At 38.6% G+C, this 10000-nt stretch overlaps 1 protein-coding gene across 2 annotated transcripts in view; it reads right to left on the bottom strand.

Moving 5' to 3' along the window:
* Positions 1–10000, bottom strand: part of LOC133609642 (somatomedin-B and thrombospondin type-1 domain-containing protein) — a 27519-nt gene that overhangs the window by 10427 nt on the left and 7092 nt on the right. Inside the window, exon 3 of one of the 2 annotated variants that reach the window (XM_072913502.1) lies at positions 9355–9519. The gene's annotated coding sequence lies outside the window, so the exon portion shown is untranslated. Of the gene's footprint in view, positions 1–3591; positions 4017–9354; positions 9520–10000 lie in introns of those variants that run through there. The other variant, XM_061965430.1, reaches the window with a different exon arrangement.

Below are 10000 nucleotides of genomic sequence, written 5' to 3'. Positions count from 1 at the left end.
AGCCAGCCCACCTTCTCGTTGTCCTACAGTGTGTACTTATAACACATTACATCTCATTATTCTGTCACAATGTAGCTTTTTGTTTTACAGTAACTTGTATTATGAAAAACGTTTTTGAAAAAAAAAAATATATATATATATATTGTATATATATATATATATACATATATATTCTTTTTTTTTTAATATTCTTTTTTTTAATCATTATTTGTAATGTAAAAAGTTGAATCAATCTAAAAAATATATATATATTTTTTTTTTAATTATGTACATAAAAATATTTAGCATTTTTCTAAATTATGAAATTATATTTATTACAAAATACAAAAAAAATTCCGCTTTATTTTTTACATTTACGCCCCAATGTAGCTTTTTTACAAATTTACGGTCATGTAAAGAGTTAAATCAATTTAAAAGCAAAACATAAATGTTTTAATATTAAATATGTATATAAAATATTTAGCTTTTTTTTTTAAATTTATGAAATAAATTATATATTAAAACTATACATACATTTAAGTCCCAATGTAGCTTTTTACATAACTGTCATGTAACGAGTTAAATCAATTTAAACAAACACTTTAATATTGCATATGTATATTAAAAAAAAATATCCTTTTTTTGAATTTACGTTCCATCCATCCATCCATTTTCTACCGCTTGTCCCTTTTGGGGTCGCGGGGGATGCTGGAGCCTATCTCAGCTGCATTCGGGCGGAAGGCGGGGTACACCCTGGACAAGTCGCCACATCATCGCAGGGCCAACACGGGTAGACAGACAACATTCACACTCACATTCACACACTAGGACCAATTTAGCGTTCGAATGTGGTTTATTTACATATCAACCGTTATGTAAAAACTTAAATCAATTTAAAAACAAAAAATATTTATTAAATATACATACCAAAAAAATTGTTTTACATTTACGTCCGATTGTTGCTTTTTAGATATTAACTGTCATGTTAAAAGTTGAATAAATTGTAAAACAAACAATTTTATATTTAATATACAGTAGAACCTCGATTTAGGAGTTTAATTTGGTTCTTGAACTGGGTTCGCAAACCGGAAAGTTTGTATGGTGAAGCAAATTTCGCCACACAAAAAACTGTAAATATGAATAATATATTGCAGACTTGACAAAAGTCTATATTTTAGTGAAAGTTTGTACATTTTGAAACCAATATAAGTGTGCTTTACAGTATGGTATATCAAACAAGCATAAGAAGGGAGTGATGGATCAACTCTTTTCATTTACAAGCCATAAGCCAAAACCACTACAACTAGCTGAATTACGTTTCAATATAGCTTTTTTTTTTTTACATATTTAAGGTGCCATATGTAATAATTTCATGTCAAGTCATTAAATGGCCCTGATGTGTCAAAAGGCATTGTCATGAATAAGTTGAGAATCGTAACGACACCTTTTAGATTTACTAAGGTCTGACATGTTTAGTAACTTTACCAGTGGCAGTAGCCAGATGAAGAGGGCGGTGTGTAACTGGCAACTTGGATGTGACACACTCATAGACTTTCTAATTGGTCAAACGGTAGAGGGCGGAACATCGAAATGAAAACAATAACTATATTTCAGAGCTTTTAATCTAATTTTGAAATGAGCATATCCCGGCTGAACTACCGTTATCAGTTATAAAGGTATTCGAAAATAAAATTATTTATTAATGCCTTTTGACATATCGGGACCATTTAATGATGACTTGACATGAAATTATTACATATGGCACCTTTAACTGTCAAGTAAAAAATGTTAAAACAAATTCTTAAGAAATGTAGCTTTTTTACATTTTAAACTGTCTTTTTTTTTTTTTTTTAAATAATTAAATTTAATAACACGTTTCCAGTGAGGGTTGGACTCCGCCAAGGCTGCCCTTTGTCACCGATTCTGTTCATAACTTTTATGGACAGAATTTCTAGGCGCAGTCAAGGCGTTGAGGGGATCCGGTTTGGTGGCTGCAGGATTAGGTCTCTGCTTTTTGCAGCTGATGTGGTCCTGATGGCTTCATCTGGCCAGGATCTTCAGCTCTCGCTGGATCGGTTCGCAGCCGAGTGTGAAGCGACTGGGATGAGAATCAGCACCTCCAAGTCCGAGTCCATGGTTCTCGCCCGGAAAAGGGTGGAGTGCCATCTACGGGTTGGGGAGGAGATCTTGCCCCAAGTGGAGGAGTTCAAGTACCTCGGAGTCTTGTTCACGAGTGAGGGAAGAGTGGATCGTGAGATCGACAGGCGGTTCGGTGCGGCATCTTCAGTAATGCGGACGCTGTATCGATCCGTTGTGGTGAAGAAGGAGCTGAGCCGGAAGGCAAAGCTCTCAATTTACCGGTCGATCTACGTTCCCATCCTCACCTATGGTTATGAGCTTTGGGTTATGACCGAAAGGACAAGATCACGGGTACAAGCGGCCGAAATGAGTTTCCTCCGCCGGGTAGCAGGGCTCTCCCTTAGAGATAGGGTGAGAAGCTCTGTCATCCGCGGGGAGCTCAAAGTAAAGCCGCTGCTCCTCCACATCGAGAGGAGCCAGATGAGGTGGTTCGGGCATCTGGTCAGGATGCCACCCGATCGCCTCCCTCGGGAGGTGTTTAGGGCACGTCCGACCGGTAGGAGGCCACGGGGAAGACCCAGGACACGTTGGGAAGACTATGTCTCCCGGCTGGCCTGGGAACGCCTCGGGATCCCCCGGGAAGAGCTGGACGAAGTGGCTGGGGAGAGGGAAGTCTGGGTGTCCCTGCTTAGGCTGCTGCCCCCGCGACCCGACCTTGGATAAGCGGAAGAAGATGGATGGATGGATGGATGGATAAATTTAATAATGTAACACAAAGTTGTCTTCTATATAGTTTTTTTAAATTGTTTAATTATAAGCAACATTTAGAAAAAATATTTGTTCTTACAATTCGAACAAAGAAACGCTATAATTCCAGAAGTTATTTTTTATATATAAATGTTTTTTTTAATAATTTGAGTACCTAAGTGTTTAGTTGTTTTTTTTAATAAATAACAAAAGTGCCTTTCAAGACACTGAACAAGAAGCCACAAAGAATAAAAACAAAGAAGACGTCAATCTCGTGTGCACCACTTATCATCACGACTGCTGCTATCGTGGCAACTCTGTCCACTTACGGACAATAAACATGATTATTGTCTACTGACCTGAGGTTAGTAGTTAGTAGCTCTACTTTTAAAGAAAGGAACAAAGTGGTGTACAGTATAAACACAAGCAGCACATCTTCATTATGTGTGCGTGGGGTACATTGCATGTACTATAAGAGTGCACTACTTCTTTTGTGATAGAAATATATATGATTTTTGTGATAGAAGTGTATATGCCTTTTGTTATAGAAGTGTGTTATACTTTGGGCTCTAACTTGTAACTCTAAGGAGCATTTGTTAGGATATAGAATGAACAGACATTGGTAACGGGGGTGGGGGGTGTCTTCTTTGATTCTCGGTCAAGCGCCAATAACAACCTGCGCAAATTCTTTCTTTGGTTGGTGCGGCTCAGGCGCACATCAAAGCACGCGTTTTACGTGTGACCTCACAGTGCACTTGTCAAAGAGCATCAGTCTTTTCTACACACCTTACTTGGAGTGTACTCAAACAGCGGGGTGGGAGTGGGGGGAGGAAAGCCAGGTGGATGTAGGTGTAGAGGGGTCATCAGTGCACCTGAACGTGGTCGTCCATCACGCAGACCAACACAATAAGGCATTGCTTGCATTTAAGTGCCTTTAAGTGCTTCTCGTCTTGGTCGTCAAGACGACGGCCGGTTGGGAATCCCGCCTCCTTTTCGTCTATATGAGGAATGTAAACCGTAGCTGTCTCCGATGGCAACGCCTGACCCCCGTTGCCATGGCTTCCAGGCGTTTGTTGACAAACATGTGCCTCTTTTAAATCAACGGGAGTTTTTCCTTGCCTCTGTCACTGATCCCATTTTATGGCATTCATAGTAATCAATGGTGTCTTCAAACGCGTACGCTAGCTTTGATGATGCAATGTAAACAGGTAAAAAAGTGGTGGCGAAACGTACCACAGAGCTGTGATTGGTCTGCATTTTTTTAGTACATCACTTCCGGGGTTTTTTCTTCCTGATTAGTTCCAGCTCCAACAACTATATAAATATATATATATATATATATATATAGGGATGTCCGATAATGGCTTTTTGCCGATATCCCGATATTGTCCAACTCTTTAATTACAGATACCGATATCAACCGATACCGATATCAACCGATATATACAGTCGTGGAATTAACACATTATTATGCCTAATTTGGACAACTAGGTATGGTGAAGATAAGGTAGTTTTTAAAAAAATTTATAAAATAAGATAAATAAATTTAAAACATATTCTTGAATAAAAAAGAAAGTAAAACAATATAAAAACAGTTACATAGAAACTAGTAATGAATGAAAATTAGTAAAATTAACTTTTAAAGGTTAGTACTATTAGTGGACCAGCAGCACGCACAATCATGTGTGCTTACAGACTGTATCCCTTGCGGACTGTATTGATATATATTGACATATAATGTAGGAACCAGAATATTAATAACAGAAAGAAACAACCCTTTTGTGTGAATGAGTGTGAATGTGGAAGGGAGGTTTTTTGGGTTGGTGCACTAATTGTAAGTGTATCTTGTGTTTTTTTATGTTGATTTAATAAAAAAAAAAAAAACGTTTTAACGCATTAATCGGCCGATAATATCGGCAGGCCAATATTATCGGACATCTCTCTCTCTATATATATATATATATATATATATATATATAAATTTTGTCCCCACAATTTCCCACTCTCTTCTTTTTTTTCTTCTTTCTTTCCCCTACTGCGCCAGTCCAGCTGTGCCAAACACTAAATATATCCAAACATTGAATAAAGTCTAATACAAATAAGGCAACAGGAGAAGTATCCAACACTTCTTGTTTGTAAAGTAAATCTGTAGAGCAGATATGGGCATCTACATCAACTATATCATTTGCCTAAGCGACTGGACAGGACAGTTTTAAAAATATTGAAATTACTTATTTATTTATTTATTTTCTATGCCAGAGGTCCCACGGGCTGCATTGTGGATCCGGTTTGGGGACCCTTGCTTTAGAGCCACAAGAAAACGTACTGAATCCCACATGAGTTAGCAATTTGGCGACAGAGACAAGGAAAAACAGTTCTTCTATTTCTGCACAGTTTGAGGTTTCTGTCTGCCCAAACAACAGGTGACCTAAACAAGGACCCGCTAATTGCTCCGACGCGGCCAAGTTTCCCCGGTCCTCCCTAATGAGAACCTCTCTGGTCGCATGAATCCAGGCTTTTGTGTGCCAGCGCCCATTCATTCATTTATTCATAGTCGTCTCCGTGTTGACGCGTGTGCACTTGAAGGCCTCCCCGGGTGAAGGCATTGAGAGAGGTGAGCGTCGGGAGGGACGCAGCAGACCGTGACCTGAGTCCTTCTTTATGGTTGTTTGACTTGGCTTCTGTCGACAGAACGCCATTAGACACGGGGCGAAGGAGGGAAAGAGCAAGAACTTTTTGCAGGCAAACCTGGGAGTCACCTGCTCACTCGTAACGCCGTGATGTGATGAGCCATTTAGTGGCTCCTGCTAACGACACTCCATTCATTCATTACTGCTTCATAAGTTTATGGATGATAACACAGCAGAGAGGACTCCTGGCAGGCTGCAGCTCTTGGAACCACGCCAGGAGAGCAACAACAACCCTTCCTGCCGCCAAGGATAATTGATCCCACACATCCCGCTCCCTATGAATGTAAATGTACACGGGAGGGCGAGGTGTGACCTCTGACCCCTAAGAGATAAAATGAAACTGCAGGTAATGACGGTGACAAGGAAAGAGGGCACGTTGTTCATGAATCACACTAAGAGAGGTGTGGATGCAGGTCACATAATGTAGTCTTGTGGGAACAGTTTGGGGACTAAGTGCGGTGTTGATGTATTTTACATATTGCAGTCTTGTGGGAACAGTTTAGGGAACTAAGTGCAATGTGAATGTAATTTATATAATGTAGTCTTGTGGGAACAGTTTGGGGACTAAGTGCGGTGTTGATGCATTTTACATATTGCAGTCTTGTGGGAACAGTTTAGGGAACTATGTGCAATGTGAATGTAATTTACCTAATGTAGTGTTGTGGGAACAGTTTGGGAAATAAGTGAGGTATTGATGCATTTTACATATTGCAGTCTTGTGGGAACAGTTTGGGAACTAAGTGCAATGTGAATGTAATTTATATACCGGTAATGTAGTCTTGTAGGAACAGTTTGGGGACTAAGTGCGGTGTTGATGCATTTTACATATTGCAGTCTTGTGGGAACAGTTTAGGGAACTAAATGCAATGTGAATGTAATTTATATAATGTAGTCTTGTAGGAACAGTTTGAGAATTAAGAGAGGTGTTGATTCTTTTTACATATTGCAGTCTTGTGGGAACAGTTTAGGGAACTAAGTGCAATGTGAATGTAATTTATATAATGTAGTCTTGTGGGAACAGTTTGGGGACTAAGTGCGGTGTTGATGTATTTTACATATTGCAGTCTTGTGGGAACAGTTTAGGGAACTAAGTGCAATGTGAATGTAATTTATATAATGTAGTCTTGTGGGAACAGTTTGGGGACTAAGTGCGGTGTTGATGCATTTTACATATTGCAGTCTTGTGGGAACAGTTTAGGGAACTATGTGCAATGTGAATGTAATTTACCTAATGTAGTGTTGTGGGAACAGTTTGGGAAATAAGTGAGGTATTGATGCATTTTACATATTGCAGTCTTGTGGGAACAGTTTGGGAACTAAGTGCAATGTGAATGTAATATATATACCGGTAATGTAGTCTTGTAGGAACAGTTTGGGGACTAAGTGCGGTGTTGATGCATTTTACATATTGCAGTCTTGTGGGAACAGTTTAGGGAACTAAGTGCAATGTGAATGTAATTTATATAATGTAGTCTTGTGGAAACAGTTTGGGGACTAAGAGAGGTGTTGATGCATTTTACATATTGCAGTCTTGTGGGAACAGTTTAGGGAACTAAGTGCAATGAGAATGTAATTTACATAATGTAGTCTTGTGGTAACAGTTTGGGAACTAAGTGCAATGTGAATGTAATTTATATAATGTAGTCTGGTAGGAACAGTTTGGGGACTAACAGACGTGTTGATACATTTTACATATTGCAGTCTTGTGGGAACAGTTTAGGGAACTAAATGCAATGTGAATGTAATTTATATAATGTAGTCTTGTAGGAACAGTTTGGGGACTAAGTGCGGTGTTGATGCATTTTACATATTGCAGTCTTGTGGTAACAGTTTAGGGAACTAAGTGCAATGTGATTGTAATTTATATAATGTAGTCTTGTGGGAACAGTTTGGAGACTAAGAGGAGTGTTGATGCATTTTACATATTGCAGTCTTGTGGGAACAGTTTAGGGATCTAAATACAATGTGAATGTAATTTACACAATGCAGTCTTGTAGAAACAGTTTGGGAACTAAGTGCAATGTGAATGTAATTTATATGATGTAGTCTTGTGGGAACAGTTTGGGGACTAGGAGAGGTGTTGATGCATTTTACATATTGCAGTCTTGTGGGAACAGTTTAGGGAACTAAATGCAATGTGAATGTAATTTATATAATGTAGTCTTGTAGGAACAGTTTGAGAATTAAGAGAGGTGTTGATTCTTTTTACATATTGCAGTCTTGTGGGAACAGTTTAGGGAACTAAGTGCAATGTGAATGTAATTTACATAATGTAGTCTTGTGGGAACAGTTTGGGAACTAAGTGCAATGTGAATGTAATTTACATAATGTAGTCTTGTGGGGACAGTTTGGGGACTAAGAGAGGTGTTGATGCATTTTACATATTGCAGTCTTGTGGGAACAGTTTAGGGAACTAAGTGCAATGTGAATGTAATTTACATAATGTAGTCTTGTGGTAACAGTTTGGGAACTAAGTGCAATGTGAATGTAATTTATATAATGTAGTCTGGTAGGAACAGTTTGGGGACTAACAGAGGTGTTGATACATTTTACATATTGCAGTCTTGTGGTAACAGTTTAAGGAACTAAGTGCAATGTGATTGTAATTTATATAATGTAGTCTTGTGGGAACAGTTTGGGGACTAAGAGGAGTGTTGATGCATTTTACATATTTCAGTCTTGTGGGAACAGTTTAGGGATCTAAATGCAATGTGAATGTAATTTACACAATGCAGTCTTGTAGAAACAGTTTGGGAACTAAGTGCAATGTGAATGTAATTTATATGATGTAGTCTTGTGGGAACAGTTTGGGGACTAGGAGAGGTGTTGATGCATTTTACATATTGCAGTCTTGTGGGAACAGTTTAGGGAACTAAATGCAATGTGAATGTAATTTATATAATGTAGTCTTGTAGGAACAGTTTGAGAATTAAGAGAGGCGTTGATTCTTTTTACTCATTGCAGTCTTGTGGGAACAGTTTAGGGACCTAAGTGCAATGTGAATGTAATTTACATAATGTAGTCTTGTGGGAACAGTTTGGGGACTCAAGATTGATCCATTGGTGTGCACACAGGCGTTTTATTGGAACAGTTTAGGGGCCTAGAGGAGGTGTGTTTGCATTTCATATGACACCGTAGTCTTGTGAGAACAGTTTAGGGCAGGGGTGTCAAACTCATTTGAGCTCAGGGGCCACATGGAGGAAAATCTATTCCCACACGGGTCGGACTGGTAAAATCATGGCATAATAATTTAAAAATAAAGACATTTTGCGGGCCGGATTAAACCTGTTTGCGGGCCTAATACGGTCCATGGTTCGTACGTTTGCCACCCCTGGTTTAGGGGACTAATGGCAGAAGAACATGTATTAACAATTTAAAACATTTTAAGTAAATACGTGCATTGTGGATGTAATTTACATAATATAGTCTCGTGGGAACATTTTGGGGAACTAAGGGAGGTGTGGGTTAATTTGACATAACACTGTCGTCTTGTGCGACCAATTAAGGGAACTAAGGTGGGTATGGAAATATTTCACACAACAAAGTAGTCTTGCGGGAACATTTTAGGGAACTACTATTGGTATGGATATATTTCACAGTTAAGGGAATTAAGTGTGGTGTGGGTGCAATATACATAATACCTTAGTCTTGTGGGAACAGTTTAGAGAAATTAAGCCGTTATGGATGCATTTCATGTAACAAACACTCTAGTATTGTGGGAACAGTTTAGGGAACTCGGGGCAGAAGAACATGACTTAACAATCCAACAATTTGTTCCAAAATAAAAAAAAGAATTATTGCCATAGCATATAATGTAAAGTAAATTGAGTTGTTCCATAATAAAAGTAAATGCACTCACCTGATGATGACACCTAACACAAACGGAAGCTCGCTATTTACTTCCACGTCCCAATACTTTAGTCCACTGCCTGTACATCAGAATTCCTCAGTTGTCATTGGTGCTGATAACACTTCATGGTTAGGAATTTACGGTGGGCGTGTGCACGCTATCCTCACCTGGTAGCTGTAAAAAGAAAAAAAAAGTGTAAGCAAACATTGTGATGTGTGTAAAAAAACTATCTGTAGGTAAATAGAAGAAATAGAGCAGTAAACACCTGTGGCACACACAAAAACCTTTGTTACCATAGATTCAACATCAGCTGTAATCCTAGCATGAAAAAGACAAAAGAATGGACCCCTGGATGACCTGCTTGAGTACACATCTTTTCTATTGCAGCAGCAGTTTCTGTTGACATGCTCCTTGTTTGCGCTATCATTGCTTTCTGATCACTGTGTAACCATCTTAAGTCTTGCTTTTTGTACAATCGAAACTGAACACATAATAGAGTGGAAGTTTGCGGTAAAATAGATTATTGCTTTCTTTGCAAAAAAGTTAGGCACTCAAATGCAAACAATAGCCGGCAAAATGTTTCTAATTGTCTGTTTTCGCACATTTCAACTTTAATAGGACACTCATTGAAATACTCGAAGACCATTGTAAAACG

Source organism: Nerophis lumbriciformis, linkage group LG07 (genome assembly GCF_033978685.3).
Source record: "Nerophis lumbriciformis linkage group LG07, RoL_Nlum_v2.1, whole genome shotgun sequence".
NCBI classification, from domain to species: domain Eukaryota; kingdom Metazoa; phylum Chordata; class Actinopteri; order Syngnathiformes; family Syngnathidae; genus Nerophis; species Nerophis lumbriciformis.
The sequence above is the reverse complement of the archived record's forward strand: the minus strand, read 5'-3'. Positions and strand labels throughout refer to the sequence as shown.